Here is a 20792-nt window from a genome sequence, read left to right on the forward strand (position 1 = left end):
ATTGTCCAACACATTCTGACGAGATCATCAAGTGTTGCAGATCAAGCAAACTGCACTATGGTAAGAGCAAACGCTAAATAATACAACCGTAGATAAAACTTTGACTTGGAAGATTGGCAGGGGCCGCGCGGACGCGTTCCCCCTCAGGAACAAATTATGACATAGACTCTCCCTCAGTGGGGAGATCTTAGGCGAGCGCCCTTCCAAAGTGCAATGGAAGTCACTAACCTAGGCCATGACCCTTCATGATCAGTCATAGACCCCGTCCAGGTAAGTATGATTCCTAGTAGCATTACAAGCTTGTCTTAATGGCAATGATAAGGGTGAAGATAACTGGTTAACCACGATATTCAAGATGATCGTTCACTACCTAGCTCAAGCTGTTGGTTTAGCAGATTTTGTTGGGATTTTCAAAAAGGTACAGTTGTTGACGAAGCTAATGTTCGTTAACTTGAAGTTGTCCAATAATTTTTCATCATCCAGTTGTTTGCTTTTGTGGAAAAGAAGTATGCAGAATGCAGTGATGGAACTAGACTTTCCGTTTGATGATTCGAAGGCTGTGTTTGTCGATGCATTATACTTCGGTTTGTCTGCAATGGCAAGGAGGTGATACAATTTTTAAAGCGAAGTTTTGGACTTTATACCGAGGTAAGGTAATGCTGGTATTTCAACAATGGATGATGTTGATTGGTTGAATCATTCAAGGCGATAGATATGCAACAGCGTGTTGTAGTGGTGTTGGCTAGGAAAAAGTATACCGAGTAACCAATTCTACCTATAACTTAATGGTTTACATAATACCTTTATCATGTTAATAGGAGTATTATAACGTTCCAGTAATGTGTTTAAGAAAGACAATTTCTTTAAACAATTCATCATCAATTAGGTGTTCAATTTCTGGATTTATTATCCCTTTGTGGATACTCAAAATTCATGATTTCTTTTCCCTTTGCATACATTCCTTTCCTTGGTGTTCGCTGGGAAACTAAGACAATAAACTAAAGCAATGGGGAGACAATCCTTAACCTTCTAAGTCTCACAATCATAAATATTCAACTTCTATTGTAGAACCATTATTAATGAATTCTTCATTTATAGAATACTCACATTCAATAAAATTGAAGGATGAAAACCAAATTAACTTTAATTGGGATGAGTAACTAACTGTAAAACATAAGCCGAGCTTCTAATCTCAAAAAATTTGATAGCTTTCCCATACCTTGTTCTTCAATCCAATAGGCCTTTGGCTAACCTATCGAAAAATCGATTTTAGAATTAAAACTTAATGAAGATTAAATTTATATTTTATTTCCAATATGAAACAAATTTTGTAAAATATGTTTTTATCTCAAAATTATTCAAATATTCAATATATATGCTTTATATGAGAGCTTTTAGTAATCCACATATAGATGAGAATCGCGTAGTACATATCACTGATATATATATATATATATATTTTAAATCATACAGATATGCAAAACCTAATTAAGATCACTACTTGCAGGTAGTGTGTCTTAACATAACCAAGAGTATAACTTTTCTCGCAGATGACGAGGAGTATGCATACAGTTTGTCCCGTGATTCAATATTTTTTTATGACCTAAGACGTATTTTGCTATCCAAAATTGTTTTTTCGTGACCAAAATCTATCCGTGACCCTAGCTAAGTCGTTCATGACTCAAGCTTGACGTGTCTTTTAAAACATGGTGTCTCAGTTAGGAAGTTAGGAGCAAAGATGATTGTGGGAAAGGTGAGGCCGTAATTTTGATAATGAGTCCTACTGGAGAGTACCTTGCTGGATCATGGAGATATCATTTGGTAAAGATCAAACCAGATATCATTTGGCCTAAAAAGAAATTAACAACTAGAAATACGTGTGAGGTGGCATATTGTGATGCCCCGACTACTAGATGCGGAAAAGTTTCTCACTTCCCAAAGATATCCCACCTACTAATTAGGATATACACTTTTTTTCTGACGCCTAAACTTTCGTATAGGCCACCCGAATAACTCTTGAGGAAGGTTAAGACTATAAACCTTCTATATGTAACCAGTAAAAATATTTATTGTGGGATTGACTCAACCTCCATATAATGCGGGATGAGAAATTCTCAAAGGAATTTATCGACTTTGGATGCATAAAGATGGAAAGAGAATAGAAGACCATGAGGGAAGCGTTATAAACTCATAAATGAGACTCTCATGACTGAAATCAGTTTTTTGTCCAGACGTTTTTTTTTTGTGGGAAGTATAAAAGAAGTGGAAATAGAATGTTAACAACTTTCGACACGATGTTGAATCTACCCATATCCGTACATCGGCTTCTTGTCGGGAAAACGTGGAATAAAGCACTACCGAGTCATCTCATGATCTAGAATCGGCAAATCCCTGGGGCGTAAAGAGAAAAACGGGGAATGAAGCATTATCAAGATGATCCTAAATTGTTTTCGCAAACCCGGGGCGTAAAATTAAAAGGGATATTTAAGTCATTTTAGCACTTGGACATCTCTACAGTATAAACACAAAATAAAATTTGTCTAAAGAACAAAATTAGAATAATCGAGAAAGATAGTGACTGATAGAGGGGGTGGGGTTTTTTTAAAAAAAATTAGAATAATCGAGAACAAAATTAGAACAAAATTAAAATTTGTCTAAACACAAAATAATCTCCTACTACTAAAAATATTCTCTCTTATTTTTAGGATGATTTTCTCTCATCTTTATGATGATTTTTTCCTCATCAGAGGACGATTATCTTTTTCATTCTAAATCCTCCAGTTAATTCATCTTTTTTTTCTTGGTGTGTTTGTTTCGACAGACCAAATCCCCCGAACAACTCATGGAAATAGACAGGGATGCAAACACTAATAGAGTTAGGAAACATTCATTATCTCTGAAACAATGAATTGAGTTTTGCTCCCGAAAAAACGAGGAGTTGGGGGCTTCTTAACTCGTCCAAGTGCAAAAAGGAGACCTCAACCTTCTTGCATAAAGTCAGCACCGGTATAATTGGAATGGTGAGCAATTGGGCTGGGGTATATTGAGATCTATAAAAAGATATTTTGTACAAAAATAAAAGGAATATCACTGGATAGGAAAAGAGGAAAAATTTGTGTGTAATTCATCCATAAAGAAGAAAGGACGGATTTTTTTATCCGAGATCAAAAAAATACCGATTGGGCCCACTGAAATGAATATTTTCCGCTTCATGCTCACCCACGGGGGTTGCTCGGAGCATGTGATAATTATTCTATTTCGATGGGCCAAACGACTGTCCGACTACAACCAACAAACAAGATTGAGGAAATGAAAACTATACAAATATTTAGGGCTATACGAACTCGAACCGTAGACCTTCTCGGTAAATTAGATTCAACTTTTTATTATCGAAATGATTCGAACTGTTCCAAAGACCCAACATGCCTTTTTTTTGCATTGGGCTCTTTCATCAACTGATATAAATATCAGATAGTCCGCCATACTTTTTCTTAACAGAAAGATAACGAGATGGCTCCACGTGCTCTGATTCATTATTTAGATTATGATCCAGGAGCAATACCAAAGTGTTTCAAGGAAGAGTTACCTTGACGTAGGTCTTTCTTTGGCCTAGATTAACCTAAGTTAAATGGAGTCTATATCGCTCATTATCACTAGCATTGAATGGGCTGTGTATTCACCTTATCAATTATCAAATCAATGATGGGTTCTTTTTGGAGCCTAAATTGGCACCCAAAGCGGACCGAACCAAATATTTGTCAGGCTATTGTTCCCTCGAATATATAGAGTAGGACACCGATTTATCAATAAGATCAATTTTGTTGATTAAGATCAATTTTGTTGATTGCATGATGAACTCCCCTGAAAAACATTGGCGCGCGTGTAAACGAGTTGCTCTACCAACTGAGCTATAGCCCTTGTGATAGATAGTTTATCATGAAAATAATTTCTTGTCAAGATGAATCTTCTATGATCCAACATGATAGCTTCTGATCTGTTTCCTGCCAAGAATTGGTATTGCTTAGAAATAAGATTGCATCTATAATTCATCGATATGACAAGCCCCTTTCTTTCTCTTTGTGATGATAAATGACCTACTTAACCCAGTGATTAAAGTATTGCTTTCATACGGCGGGATTCATTGGTTCAAATCCAATAGTAGGTAGAACTTATTAGATACCAGAGTAATTAGTATCTAATAAGTTTTTCTACCCACCCTCCCTTTTATTTTAGTTGCATAAGAAATGCCATTACAGTTGATTCGACTCATTCAGCAGAACCAAAATATGGTGTATAAACAGAATTTCCTTTTTTATTGGGACGCACCTATTTTTTATGAAATTTCATTCATAGCCTCTACTCGCATCCTAGCTCGTCTGACGTCTAAATTCGCTTCAATTGTTTTTCTCTTGCCCTCAGCCCGACTTAAGTTAGCTTCAGCTATTTCAAGAGCTTTCTGAGCTTCTTGTGGATCAATCTCACTACCCTTCTCCGCATCATTTACTAAGATGGTAATTTCATTATTGTCTACTCTAGCAAAACCACCCATCAGAGCGATTTTTAACCATTGGTCATTAAGGCGTAGTCTCAAAATACATATATCTACAGCTGTGGCAATAGGGGCGTGATTTGGTAATACACCGATTTGGCCACTATTAGTCGATAAAACAATTTCTTTCACTTCTGAATCCCAAACAATTTGATTCCGGGTTAGTACACAAATATTTAAGGTCATTTCTTTAATTTGCTCTCCACTTCTATGTTCACATCCTTCGCGGTAGCTTCGTCGATGTTACCTACCAAATAAAAGGCCTGCTCAGGAAGACCATCTAATTCTCCGGAAAGGATCAATTGAAACCCCCTAATGGTTTCTGCTAGACCAACATATTTCCCTGGAGAGCCCGTAAATACTTCTGCTACGAAGAAGGGTTGTGATAAGAAACACTCAATTTTTCGTGCTCTTGATACGGTTAAACGATCCTCTTCAGATAATTCGTCCAACCCAAGGATAGCTATAATATCCTGAAGTTCTTTGTAACGTTGTGAAGTTTGCTTAACTCTTTGCGCAATTTCATAATGTTCTTCACCAACGATGCGAGGTTGGAGCATAGTTGACGTACTATCAAGAGGATCTACTGCTGGATAGATACCTTTTGAAGCTAGTCCTCTTGATAATACGGTAGTAGCATCTAAATGTGCAAATGTTGTGGCAAGGGAAGGGTCGGTCAAATCGTCCGCAGGTACATAAACTTCTTGAATAGAAGTTATAGACCCCTCTTTGGTAGAAGTAATTCTTTCTTGCAAAGTACCCATTTCTGTACTAAGGGTAGGTTGATAACCCACAGAAGAAGGCATACTGCCTAATAAAGCAGATACTTCGGATCCTGCTTGGACAAATCGGAAAATATTGTCGATAAATAGAAGGACATCTTGTTCATTAACATCTCGGAAATATTCTTCCATGGTTAGGCAGTCAGACCAACTCTCATACGAGCTCCCAGCGGTTCATTCATCTGACCATGGACTAGAGCTACTTTTGATTCTGCAAGATTTTGTTCATTAATTACTTCAGACTCTTTCATTTCCATGTAAAGATCATTCCCCTCACGAGTACGCTCACCCACTCCGCCACATACAGATACGCCTCCATGAGCTTTGGCGATGTTGTTGATCAATTCCATGATAAGGACTGTTTTACCCACTCCAGCTCCCCCGAATAGTACTATTTCCCCCCACGTCGATAAGGAGCTAAAATATCAACTACTTTGATCCCTGTTTCAAAAATAGATAATTTTGTATCTAATTGTATAAAGGCAGGCGCGTATCTATGAACATGAGATGTTGTGCGAGTATCTACAGGACCTAAATTATCAACAGGCTCTCCAAGAACGTTGAAAATTCGTCCGAGAGTAGCCCCACCAACCGGAACACTTAGAGCAGCTCCCGTGTCAATAACCTCCATTCCTCTCTTCAGACCATCTGTAGCACTCATAGCTACAGCTCTCACTCGATTATTTCCTAATAATTGTTGTACCTCACAAGTGACATTAATTAGCTCGCCGTCAGTATTTCGGCCCTTAACTACCAAAGCGTTGTAAATATTAGGCATCTTACCCGGGGGAAAGGATACATCTAGCACCAGACCAATGATTTGAGCGACACGCCGCAGGTTTTTTTCTTCAAGTGCGGAAACCCCGAGACCCGAAGGGGTAGGATTTGTTTCATAATAATGATAAAGTGAAATATGTAAAAACTCTTTGCATTTTGTAAACCGAAGAAAAAATGTCCGATAGCAAGCAGGTTGATCAGTTAATTCAATACAATAATAAATAGGAGTTAGTACTTGATTTCGTTGGTACCATTCAAGCGACTCCAATTCGATTGTTTACTCGTTCAATGAGTGAATTTTCAAGTTTCACAACCTAAAAAATGAGGTAGATGGATAAAAACCATGAGGGAGCGTTTCAGTTCTCTAGCATTATAGACAATCCCACCCATATTTTCTATGGAATTCGAACCTGAACTCTATTTATGATTCATTTTTTTTGACATTGGCCGTTATTTCTTATTTCAGCATATATTTTTCCGACTCTTCTCTACCTTTTTTGGGACGAATTCCAGATAGTTTTACATCTAGGATTTACATATACAACATATAGCACTGTTAAGAGTGAATTTCCTTTTTTTGATAAATTTAGATTAAAAAAAGTACGGGATTCGAAACTTGAAAAACAGGGATTGGGTTGCGCCATACATATGAAAGAGTATACAATAATGATGTTGATGTATTTGGCGAATCAAATACCGTGGTCTAACAACCAACCATTCTGATTAGTTGATAATATTTGTTGAGAGTTTTGTGAAAGATTCCTGTTAAAGGTTTCATTAACGGATAATTCATGTCGAGTAGTCCTTGTCGTTGTGAGAATTCTTAATTCATGCGTTGTAGGGAGGGACTTATGTCACCACAAACAGAGACTAAAGCAGGTGTTGGATTCAAAGCTGGTGTTAAAGATTACAAATTGACTTATTATACTCCTGACTATGAAACCAAGGATACTGATATCTTGGCAGCATTCCGAGTTACTCCTCAACCTGGAGTTCCACCTGAGGAAGCAGGGGCCGCGGTAGATGCCGAATCTTCTACTGGTACATGGACAACTGTGTGGACCGTTGGACTTACCAGCCTTGATCGTTACAAAGGAAGATGCTACGACATCGAGCCCGTTGCTGGAGAAGACAATCAATATATTTGTTATGTAGCTTAACCTTTAGACCTTTTTGAAGAAGGTTCTGTTACTAACATGTTTACTTCCATCGTGGGTAATGTATTTGGGTTCAAAGCACTTCATGCTCTACGTCTGGAGGATCTGCGAATTCCTGTTGCTTATGTTAAAACTTTCCAAGGACCACCTCACTGTATCCAAGTTGAAAGAGATAAATTGAATAGGTATGGTCGTCCCCTATTGGGATGTACTATTAAACCAAAATTGGGGTTATCTGCTAAGAACTACAGTAGGGAGGTTTATGAATGTCTACGTGGTGGACTTGATTTTACCAAGGATGATGAAAACGAGAACTCACAAACCTTTATGCGTTGGAGAGACCGTTTCTTATTTTGTGCCGAAGAAATTTATAAATCACAGGCCGAAACAGGTGAAATCAAAAGACATTACTTGAATGCTACTGCAGGTACATGCGAAGAAATGATGAAAAGGGATGTATTTGCCAGAGAATTGGGAGTTCCTATTGTAATGCATGACTACTTAACGGGTGGATTCACTGCAAATACTAGCTTGGCTCATTATTGCCGAGATAATGGCTTACTTCTTCACATCCACCGCGTAATGCATGCAGTTATTGATAGACAGAAAAATCATGGTATCCACTTTCATGTACTAGCGAAAGCATTACGTATGTCTGGTGGAGATCATATTCACTCTGGTACCATAGTAGGTAAACTGGAAGGGGAAAGAGAAATAACCTTGGGCTTTGTTGATTTAATACGTGATGATTATATTGAAAAAGACCGAAGTCATGGTATTTATTTCACCCAAGATTGGGTATCTCTACCGGGTGTTCTGCCTGTGGCTTCAGGTGGTATTCACGTTTGGCATATGCCTGCTGTGACCGAGATCTTTGGAGATGACTATGTACTACAGTTCGGTGGAGGAACTTTAGGACACCCTTGGGGTAATGCACCGGGTGCTGTAGCAAATCGAGTAGCCCTAGAAGCGTGTGTACAAGCGCGCAATGAGGGACGTGATCTTGCTCGTCAAGGTAATGACATTATCCGTGAATCTTGCAAATGGATCCCTGAGCTAGCAGCTGCTTGTGAAGTATGGAAGGAAATCAAATTCGAATTTGAAGCAATGGATACTTTGTAATCCAGTAATTACCATTCGTTCCTTTAATTGAATTGCAATTAAACTCGGCCCAATCTTTTACTAAAAAAGGATTGAGCCGAATAACGAATAAGGTTCTTATTTCATTTTCCAGGCATATATACATACTGGATTTCGGTATACAAAATATTAAATACAAGATCTAAGACTCAACAATTCAAATCCTTCTGTTGTTGGATCCATAATTAATCCTATGGATCCTTGAGATGGGATGAGTAGAATATTTTCTATACCCTTAATCCGGACTATGGTCGAATCGAGCCAATGGTCACAACGGTGTATCCCCGTCCCGTATATTGCCCGTTTCCTTCCGCATTGCAATAGAAACTTATTATTCTCCAAAAAAGAATTCTTCCTAGAAGAGAACAAATCTTTTCGATTAGAATTTGTACACGGCACGGGATAACCCTCGCTTTCTATTCTAATTGAAGAAAGGGTTCCATCATATAGATTGATAGTGAAGTGATATCCAGATTCCCACAAAAAAAGAATCCTTTTTTTCAAAACTCATCCGTGATTAGTTAATTATTCTATTGGATCTATATTCTTATTCCGAGAGGATATATTCTAATTATTATTCATCGAATGACTATTCATCTATTGTATTTACATTCAAATAGGGGGGCAGACAAGCTCTATGGAAAAAAGGTGGTTCCATTCGATGTTGTTTAACGAGGAATTAAAACATAGGTCTGGGCTAAGTAAATCAATGGATAGTCTTTGTCCTATTGAAAATACCAGTGGAAGTGAAGATCCCGTTATATATGATAGGGATAAAAATATTGACAGTGGGGACGATTGTGATAATTCCAGTGCTAATAATATGGATACTTTTTTCGATGTCAGGGACATTCGGAGTTTGATCTCTGATGACATCTTTTTAGTTAGGGATCGTAATGTCAACAGTTATTCGATATATTTTAATATTGAAAATTTTATTTTCGAGATTGACAACGATCGCTCTTTTATGAATGAACTAGAAAGTTCCTTTTATAGTTATCTGAATAATGGTTCTCAAAGCGACAATCACTACTACGATCGTTATATGTATGATACTCAATATAGTTGGAATAATCACATTTTTAATTGCATTGATAGTTATCTTCGTTCTGAAATCAGTATTGATAATTACATTTCAGGCGATAGTTACAATTACAGTAACAGTTACATGTATAGTTACATTTGTAATGAAAGTGTAAATAGTAGTGATAACGAGAGTTCCAGTATACGAATTAGCACAAATATAAGTGATTTCAATATGAGAAAAAGATATAATGATCTCGATATAAATAAAAAATAAATACATTTGTGGGTTCAATGCGAGAGTTGTTACGGGTTAAATTATAAGAAATTTTTTAAGTCAAAACTCAATGTTTGTGAAAAATGCGGATATCATTTGAAAATGAGCAGTTCAGATAGAATCGAGCTTTCGGTTGATCCGGGCACTTGGGATCCTATGAATGAAGACATGGTTTCTATGGACCCCATTATATTTCATTCAAAAGAGGAACCTTATAAAGATCGTATCGATTCTTATCAAAGAAAAACAGGTTTAACCGAGGCTATTCAAACAGGCATAGGTCAACTAAATGGTATTCCCATAGCTATTGGGGTTATGGATTTTCAGTTCATGGGGGGAAGTATGGGATCCGTAGTAGGCGAGAAAATTACCCGTTTGATCGAGCATGCGACTCGTAAAGCTCTACCTTTTATTATAGTTTGTGCTTCGGGAGGAGCACGCATGCAAGAAGGAAGTTTGAGCTTGATGCAAATGGATAAAATATCTTCCACTTCATATAATTATCAATCAAATAAGAAGTTATTCTATGTATGAATCTTTACATCTCCTACAACCGGTGGGGTGACTGCAAGTTTTGGTATGTTGGGAGATATCATTTTTTCCGAGCCTAATGCCTACATTGCATTTGCGGGTAAAAGAGTAATTGAACAAATATTGAATAAGACAGTACCTGATGGTTCCCAGGCGGCTGAGTATTTATTCCACAAGGGCTTATTGGACTCAATTGTACCACGTAATCCTTTAAAAAGTGTTCTGGGTGAGTTATTTCAGCTTCACGGTTTTTTTACCTTAAATCAAAATTCAATCAAGTAGAGCATTCAATTCAGTTATTTTATTTGCGGCAAAGAAGTTTTTTAGTTATTGGTAAAGAATAAAAGAAGAGTTCGTTTTCATTACGGGCATAAGATCTATTTATATTGTAAAAAGAATCAAAAGTTTCAGATACTTACTTTTTCTTTTTTCCTCCAGATATGTATTTTATACCTATAATTGGTGCTATATTACTGATTAGTAATCAGGAAGTTTCCATCAACAGGATAAAAGAATACATTCTTCTTTTGTTTAAGCAAAATTTTATGAAGAAAAAGAATTTCATCTTATCCTCTTACGTATTATAGATATAGAAAAATTCAAATCTATAAAATAATAGAATAAAAATCGTGCATATTTCAATATTTCCCGTGAGAACTTATATTTAGTTCTACATTCCTTGCACTTATTATTCTATACTTATAATAAATAGATATATTTATCATAAGATATCTTTATAACCGGTACAAATTTTAAATCGAGGTATCCATTCTATGACAACTTTTGATTTACCCTCTATTTTTGTGCCTTTAGTGGACCTAGTTTTCCCGGAAATTGCAATGGCTTCTTTATTTCTTCATGCTCAAAAAAATAAGATTGTCTAGATTCCTATGAAGCAGACGCTTTTATATTTAACCAATTTGATGAATTATTTCTAATGGTTCACATCATAATAGTGCTAGTTGATGAGAGTTACTTCGGGAACAAAAAAGTAAAGTAAATTTTATTTTGGTTATTCTCTCAATTCCAATAAAATGCAACTGGATCTAGTATGAACTGGCGCTCAGAACGTATATGGATAGAACTTATAACGGGGTCTCGAAAAACAAGTAATTTCTGTTGGGCCTGTATCCTTCTTTTAGGTTCACTAGGGTTCTTATTGGTTGGAACTTCTAGTTATCTTGGTAGGAATCTGATATCCTTATTCCCGTCTCAGGAAATCCTCTTTTTTCCACAAGGCATCGTTATGTCTTTCTATGGGATCGCGGGTCTGTTCATTAGCTCCTATTTATGGTGCACAATTTCGTGGAATGTAGGTAGTGGTTATGACCGATTTGATCGAAAAGAAGGAATAGTGTGTATTTTTCGTTGGGGATTTCCTGGAATAAATCGTCGTATCTTCCTTAGATTCCTTATGAGAGATGTCCAGTCGATTAGAATCGAAATTAAAAAGGGTCTTTTTCCTCGTTGTGTCCTTTATATGGAAATCAGAGGTCAGGGAGCCATTCCCTTGACTCGTACTGATGAGAATCTGAGTCCACGAGAAATTGAACAAAAAGCGACGGAATTGGCCTATTTCTTGCGCGTACCAATTGAAGTATTTTGAAATGAACTGCGAAGAATTAATGTTTTGTTAGCATGGGGGGAAGGAACAGAACTAAGGAATCTTCATTTTATATAACTCATGCTTCATAGAAATTTTCGATCGGATAGAGTCGACGAAAGAGGTGGTTTCCTTAGTAATTTACATATTTAAAATGCCACAAAAGAAAACATTCACTACCCTCACATATCTTGCATCTATTTTATTTTTACCCTGGTGGGTTTCTCTCTCATTTAATAAAAATCTGAAATCCTGGGTTACAAATTGGTGGAATACTAGGCAACCCGAAATGTTTTTGAATGATATTAAATAAAAGAATCTTCTAGAAAAATTAATAGAATTAGAAGAACTTTTATTTTTGGACGAAATTATAAAGGAGTACCCGGAGACACATATACAAAAGATCCGTATAGAAATCCACAAAGAAACGATACAATTGGTCAAGATCAATGTAGTTAATATCGGATATCGGTTCATCTCGGCCGGGACCGATACACTGGTACGGTTTTATATAGGGGATATTATCGTTGAAATATCGGTATAATATCGGTTCTAGATTTAGAGACTATAATTTTATATTAAACATTTTCTCCAAACATTTTCGGATAAGATATAATAGATAACATCAATTTTGTCAAAAAAACAAAAGAATAACTTTAGTAACTTGGTTCGAGAGCTACATGCACCTCTACTACCACCTGGAAGACATTCTTCGCCAAAATTACCCTTAAACTTTATAGAAAACGACCAATACCGTCTCATACCGGGAAATGTAGGAAAATTTCGTATCGACCGATACGGCCGATATTATCGGGCGAATATCGTATCCCCGAAATCCTTCTTATCGTATCGTTCTGAGCCGATATCCGAAATATCCCCGATATATCGGCCGATACGGCCGATATTGACTACATTGGTCAAGATGCACAATGAAGGTCATATTCATAGCATTTTGCACTTCTCGACAAATATAATCTGTTTCGCTATTCTAAGTGGTTATTCTATTCTAGGTAATGAATAACTTCTCGTTCTTAATTCTTGGGTGAAATAATTCCTCTATAACTTAAGTGACACAATAAAAGCTTTTTCTATTCTTTTAATAACTGATTTATGTATCGGATTCCATTCGCCTCATGGTTGGGAACTAATGATTGGCTCCATCTCAAAGGATTTTGGATTTTATCATAATGATCAAATTATATTTGGTCTTGTTTCCACTTTCCCAGTCATTCTAGATACACTTTTAAAATATTGGATTTTCCGTTATTTAAATCGCGTATCTCCGTAACTTGTAGTGATTTATCATTCAATGAATGACTAAAGACTGATTCACCGATATTAATCAAATCATAATTTTTTTTACTTTGTTTGTACATACACAAACAAAGCATTCAAAATCTTACTCACCTTTTATATTTATACCCATCCCAGAGACTCTTCATGTATTCCATTCCAGTAAAATTATTCCATTACAATAGCAGAATCGTGGATAGGGAACTATACTAGTAACCTACCTAATTTATTGTAGAAATTCTCGGGATCAATGATTGGACCATGCAAAAAAGAATATCTTTTCTCGGATAAAGGAGCAGATGGCTCGATCCCGAGAATTTCTACAATAAATATCATTAGATTTGATAAAGCGCGGTTCGATTAGAAGAAGTTTATTCTGTAAATTATTTAGGATTCGGCTTACTTTCCCGTTGTGATATACTTCGTTGTGTAGGGTTCTCGTTCAAAATAAATCTTTTTTTGCATGAAGGCTAACCCAGTGGTTGGTCTTACTATAAAACTAATTTTATTACATTAATAAGTATTCCCGCCTTTTCGGACCCATTTCAAGTCAAGTACTAAAGACCGATATTCTAGATTCTTCTTTTAAGACTTCGAGCTTTAATTTCATAACCCGATTATTTTTTTGGGAGACGGGTTGCAGGTCGAGGTAGTACAGACTAAAAAATGGTAAATTGGGGATAGAACCCTAGGATTGTTATATGTAAGGGTTTCTCTCAATTCAAGGCATTGAATAAAATCCATTAAGTCTAGAACACGGAAAAAATAGAATAGGGCGATGCATTCAGTTTCCGTATCTAATCAATAGAAACAATAATCCTCTAACTGGATTGGATCTTAATGAAAAAAATAAACCAATACCCTTCGGTTTTATTATATGAATATTCATAAAATATATAACATCCATATAGAATTCTTAATATTCTTAATAGTATCTTAATTTAATCTTACTAAAAATTTTCTATAAATTATAACTAAAAAAATATGTAATTCTTTTTTCACTTTTTTTTAGAGAAAATCTGAGATAAGATAAAAACGATAAGTTTGTAATAAGAGCATAATATGTCTCTAGCATATCGAAATGGAATTGAAAGAAGTGAAAATAGGACTCCACTCGATGAACCTTGAAACAAGAATGACCCACAGCAAAAAAACTGGGGAGTTCAATCAAAATTCATTGGTATTTCGACTAAACAGTTATAGCTTAATTCAAATTCCAGATCGAATCGAGGAATACGGTATATATTTTTTCCACATTCATAGGAGTGCATCTATGTTTCTGCTTTACGAATATGACATTTTCTGGGCATTTCTAATAATATCAAGTCTTATTCCTATTTTGGCTTTTTTCATTTCCGGGGTTTTAGCCCCGACTCGCGAAGGACCGGAGAAACTTTCTAGTTATGAATCAGGCATAGAACCAATGGGCGACGCTTGGTTACAATTCCGAATTCGTTATTATATGTTTGCTCTGGTTTTTGTTGTTTTTGATGTTGAAACGGTTTTTCTTTACCCATGGGCGATGAGTTTCGATGTATTGGGTGAATCCGTTTTTGTAGTAGCTTTAATTTTCGTGCTTATCCTAATTGTTGGTTTAGTTTATGCATGGCGAAAAGGAGCGTTGGAATGGTCTTAGTTCCTGAATATTCAGACAATAAAGAAGAAAAAAATGACATTGAGACAGTTATGAATTCCATTGAGTTTCCGGTACTTGATCAAACAACCCAAAATTCAGTTATTTCAACTACATCAAATGATCTTTAAAATTGGTCAAGACTCTCCAGTTTATGGCCGCTTCTGTATGGTACCGATTGTTGCTTTATTGAATTTGCTTCATTAATAAGCTCGCGCTTCGACTTTGATCGTTATGGCTTGGTACCAAGATCGAGTCCTAGGCAAGCGGACTTAATTTTAACAGCCGGCACAGTAATAATGAAAATGGCTCCCTCTTTAGTAAGATTATATGAGCAAATTCCTGAACCAAAATATGTAATTGCTATGGGAGCCTGCACTATTACAGGAGGGATGTTCAGTACTGATTCTTATAGTACTGTTCGAGGAGTTGATAAGCTAGTTCCTGTGGATATTTATTTTCCAGGTTTCCCTCCTAAACCGGAGGCAGTTATCGATGCTATAACAAAACTTCGTAAGAAGGTATCTCGAGAAATCTACGAAGATAGATTTGGGTCTCAACAAAATAATCGATGTTTTACTACCACTCACAAGTTTTATGTTGGACGTAGCACGCATACTGGAAATTATGATCAAGGATTACTCTATCAATCGCGATCTACTTCAGAGATACCTTATGAAACAGATCCTGTTCGGATCAAGCAAACTGCACTATGGTAAGAGCAAACGCTAAATAATACAACCGTAGATAAAATTTAGACTTGGAAGATTGGCAGGGGCCGCCCGGACGCGTTCCCCCTCAGGAACAAATTATGACATAGACTCTCCCTCAGTGGGGAGATCTTAGGCGAGCGCCCTTCCAAAGTGCAATGGAAGTCACTAACCTAGGCCATGACCCTTCATGATCAGTCATAGACCCCGTCCAGGTAAGTATGATCCTTACGGAAAATGGATAGTTTTTTTTTTTTTAATATGTTGGTCTATAAGAACAAAGATCTTACTTGGACCTTGGTGGAGTGTTACCAAGAGCTTTTATTGGTGAATTTGGAACCACCGTTTCTAGAAGCAATGGTGAATTTGGACATTTTCAGATTGGAATACAGGTTCACATTGAAGGCCAAACCCGTGGCAAGAACACCAAATTCAAGAGCTAACTGCTCTGAGATTTGCGAAACTGGTCAAAGGGTCCAGGTTAGGGAACATAATTTTTATCTTAGTTTTGGTTGGGGTGTGCCAGGCCTATGCAGTAGTGCAACACAAAGGCGACGCGTGAGAACCCTAGCAGCAAGCTGCTGTGATGGGAACCCCCTTGAAAAAAATTAATTTAATATCGTGTGAGCCAATGGCTCACATATCAGATATTAAACTGATAAGAACAGATACTACACTTGATCTTAGCCAAAAGGCCGAGAAAGGTATGCTTGTTCAATTCTTAAGCTTCTTGCTTTATACAGTCTCGTTTCCGTTCTTCTGCTTTAACTAGTCTAGGTGGGACTAAAGTATTAGCTTACTCCGGCATAGGTATACGAGTCATGGGCAGGATACGAGTGTCTGAAAAGACTTCGATAACAATGTGCCAAACTCTGATGTAGTAGTAACTAACACCCAATCTGGAGTCACTTATATCTGAAAAGGCAAGACATTTTCAGATGGAGACAATTTCCTACCTTCCCGACTATGGGGTTGACGACGGTACTATAGTAGTGAAGACGAACGCAACATTTCCGCCACTTCTAAGGGACTTGGCAATGATAAGGGTGAAGATAACCGGTTAACCACGATATTCAAGATGATCGTTCACTACCTAGCTCAAGCTGTTGGTTTAGCAGATTTTGTTGGGATTTTCAAAAAGGTACAGTTGTTGACGAAGCTAATGTTCGTTAACTTGAAGTTGTCCAATAATTTTTCATCATCCAGTTGTTTGCTTTTGTGGAAAAGAAGTATGCAGAATGCAGTGATGGAACTAGACTTTCCGTTTGATGATTCGAAGGCTGTGTTTGTCGATGCATTATACTTCGGTTTGTCTGCAATGGCAAGGAGGTGATACAATTTTTAAAGCGAAGTTTTGGACTTTATACCGAGGTAAGGTAATGCTGGTATTTCAACAATGGATGATGTTGATTGGTTGAATCATTCAAGGCGATAGATATGCAACAGCGTGTTGTAGTGGTGTTGGCTAGGAAAAAGTATACCGAGTAACCAATTCTACCTATAACTTAATGGTTTACATAATACCTTTATCATGTTAATAGGAGTATTAACTTTAATTGGGATGAGTAACTAACTGTAAAACATAAGCCGAGCTTCTAATCTCAAAATATTTGATAGCTTTCCCATACCTTGTTCTTCAATCCAATAGGCCTTTGGCTAACCTATCGAAAAATCGATTTTAGAATTAAAACTTAATGAAGATTAAATTTATATTTTATTTCCAATATGAAACAAATTTTGTAAAATATGTTTTTATCTCAAAATTATTCAAATATTCAATATATATGCTTTATATGAGAGCTTTTAGTAATCCACATATAGATGAAAATCGCGTAGTACATATCATTGATATATATATATATTTTTTAAATCATACAGATATGCAAAACCTAATTAAGATCACTACTTGCAGGTAGTGTGTCTTAACATAACCAAGAGTATAACTTTTCTCGCAGATCACGAGGAGTATGCATACAGTTTGTCCCGTGATTCAATATTTTTTATGACCTAAGACGTATTTGGCTATCCAAAATTGTTTTTTCGTGACCCTAGCTAAGTCGTTCATGACTCAAGCTTGACGTGTCTTTTAAAACATGGTGTCTCAGTTAGGAAGTTAGGAGCAAAGATGATTGTGGGAAAGGTGAGGCCGTAATTTTAATAATGAGTCCTACTGGAGAGTACCTTGATGGATCATGGAGATATCATTTGGTAAAGATCAAACCAGATATCATTTGGCCTAAAAAGAAATTAACAACTAGAAATACGTGTGAGGTAGCATATTGTGATGCCCCGACTACTAGATGCGCAAAAGTTTCTCACTTCCCAAAGATATCCCACCTACTAATTAGGATATACACTTTTTTTCTGACGCCTAAAGTTTCGTATAGGCCACCCGAATAACTCTTGAGGAAGGTTAAGACTATAAACCTTCTATATGTAACCAGTAAAAATATTTATTGTGGGATTGATTCAACCTCCATATAATGCGGGATGAGAAATTCTCAAAGGAATTTATCGACTTTGGATGCATAAAGATGGAAAGAGAATAGAAGACCATGAGGGAAGCGTTATAAACTCATAAATGAGACTCTCATGACTGAAATCAGTTTTTTGTCCAGACGTTTTTTTTTTGTGGGAAGTATAAAAGAAGTGGAAATAGAATGTTAACAACTTTCGACACGATGTTGAATCTACCCATATCCGTACATCGGCTTCTTGTCTGGAAAACGTGGAATAAAGCACTACCGAGTCATCTCACGATCTAGAATCGGCAAATCCCTGGGGCGTAAAGAGAAAAACGGGGAATGAAGCATTATCAAGATGATCCTGAATTGTTTTCGCAAACCCGAGGCGTAAAATTAAAAGGGATATTTAAGTCATTTTAGTACTTGGACATCTCTACACTATAAACACAAAATAAAATTTGTCTAAAGAACAAAATTAGAAGAATCGAGAAAGATAGTGACTGATAGAGGGGGTGGGGTTTTTTTAAAAAAAATTAGAATAATCGAGAACAAAATTAGAACAAAATTAAAATTTGTCTAAACACAAAATAATCTCCTACTACTAAAAATATTCTCTCGCATTTTTAGGATGATTTTCTCTCATCTTTATGATGATTTTTTTTATCATCAGAGGACGATTATCTTTTTCATTCTAAATCCTTCAGTTAATTCATCTTTTTTTTCTTGGTGTGTTTGTTTCGACAGACCAAATCCCCCAAACAACTCATGGAAATATACAGGGATGCAAACACTAATAGAGTTAGGAAACATTCATTATCTATGAAACAACGAATTGAGTTCTGCTCCCGAAAAAACGAGGAGTTGGGGGCTTCGTAACTCGTCCAAGTACAAAAAGGAGACCTCAACCTTCTTGCATAAAGTCAGCATCGGTAGAATTGGAATGGTGAGCAATAGAGTTGGGGTATATTGAGATCTATAAAAAGATATTTTGTACAAAAAGAAAAGAAATATCACAAACCTTTTGATCCTGGATAGGAAAACAGGAAAAATTTGTGTGTAATTCATCCACAAAGAAGAAAGGACGGTTTTTTTTATCCGAGATCAAAAAAATACCGATTGTGCCCACTGAAATGAATTTTTTCCGCTTCATGCTCACCCACGGGGGTTTCTCGGAGCATGTGATAATTATTCTATTTCGATGGGCCAAACGACCGTCCGACTACAACTAACAAACAAGATTGAGGAAATGAAAACTATACAAATTTCTAGGGCTATAAGGACTCGAACCATAGACCTTCTCGGTAAAACAGATCCAACTTTTTATTATCGAAATGATTCGAACTGTTCCAAAGACCCAATATGCCTTTTTTTGCATTAGGCTCTTTCATCAACTGATATAAATATCAGATAGTCCGCCATACTTTTTCTCAACAAAAAGATAACGAGATGGCTCCACGTGCTCTGATTCATTATTTAGATTATGATCCAGAAGCAATACCAAAGTGTTTCAAAGAAGAGTTACCTTGACGTAGGTCTGCCTCTGGCCTAGATTAACCCTATTTAAATGGAGTCTCTATCGCTCTGCTCAAAGAGTCAAATATGAAACTTCATACACCTTAAAGTTCATAGTACGAAAAGATATTTTTTTGAGGTCCTTATACTCATTATCACTAGCATTGAATGGGCTGTGTATTCACCTTATCAATTATCGAATCAATGATAGGTTCTTTTTGGAGCCTAAATTGGCACCTAAAGCGGACCGAACCAAATATTTGTCAGGCTATTGTTCCCTCGAATATATAGAGTAAGACACTGATTTATCAATAAGATCATTTTTGTTGATTAAGATCAATTTTGTTGATTGCATGATGAACTCCCCTGAAAAACATTGGCGCGCGTGTAAACGAGTTGCTCTACCAACTGAGCTATAGCCCTTGTGATAGATAGTTTATCATGGAAATAATTTCTTGTCAAGATGAATCTTCTATGATCCAACATGATAGCTTCTGATCTGTTTCCTGCCAAGAATTGGTATTGCTTTGAAATAAGATTGCATCTATAATTCATCGATATGACAAGCCCCTTTCTTTCTCTTTGTGATGATAAATGACCTACTTAACCCAGTGATTAGAGTATTGCTTTCATACGGCGGGAGTAATTTGTTCAAATCCAATAGTAGGTAGAACTTATTAGATACCAGAGTAATTAGTATCTAATAAGTTTTTCTACCCACCCTCCCTTTTATTTTAGTTGCATAAGAAATGTCATTACAGTTGATTCGACTCAATCCGCAGAACCAAAATATGGTGTATAAACAGAATTTCCTTTTTTATTGGGGAGCACCTATTTTTTATGAAATTTCATTCATAGCCTCTACCCGCGTCCTAGCTCGTCTGACGGCTAAAGTCGCTTCAATTGTTTGTCTCTTGCCCTCAGCCCGACTTAAGTTAACTACAGCTATTTCAAGAGCTTTCTGAGCTTCTTGTGGATCAATGTCACTACCCTTCTCCGCATCATTTACTAAGATGGTAATCTCATTATTGCCTACTCTAGCAAAACCACCCATCAGAGCGATTTTTAAACATTGGTCATTAAGGCGTAGTCTCAAAATACCTATATCTACAGCTATGGCAATAGGGGCGTGATTTGGTAATACACCGATTTGGCCACTATTAGTAGATAAAACAGTTTCTTTCACTTCTGAATCCCAAAAAATTTGATTCGAGGTTAGTACACAAAGATTTAAGGTCATTTCTTCAATTTGCTCTCCACTTCTATGTTCACAGCTTTCGCGGTAGCTTCGTCGATGTTACCTACCAAATAAAAGGCCTGCTCAGGAAGACCATCTAATT

The 20792-nt window shown here is 36.5% G+C and overlaps 3 non-coding genes across 3 annotated transcripts; all 3 read right to left on the reverse strand.

The window, feature by feature from the left end:
• Positions 1-116: 116 nt before the first annotated feature.
• On the reverse strand, positions 117-278 carry LOC113335370. Its single transcript, XR_003353302.1, has one exon. It is a non-coding gene; the product is annotated as a U1 spliceosomal RNA (small nuclear RNA).
• Positions 279-15536: 15258 nt separating this feature from the next.
• LOC113335373 lies at positions 15537-15698 on the reverse strand. Its single transcript, XR_003353304.1, has one exon. It is a non-coding gene; the product is annotated as a U1 spliceosomal RNA (small nuclear RNA).
• Positions 15699-15987: 289 nt separating this feature from the next.
• Positions 15988-16183, reverse strand: LOC113335365. The gene has a single exon (XR_003353296.1). It is a non-coding gene; the product is annotated as a U2 spliceosomal RNA (small nuclear RNA).
• Positions 16184-20792: the final 4609 nt, after the last annotated feature.

Source organism: Papaver somniferum, unplaced genomic scaffold (assembly GCF_003573695.1).
Source record: "Papaver somniferum cultivar HN1 unplaced genomic scaffold, ASM357369v1 unplaced-scaffold_14, whole genome shotgun sequence".
NCBI lineage: Eukaryota > Viridiplantae > Streptophyta > Magnoliopsida > Ranunculales > Papaveraceae > Papaver > Papaver somniferum.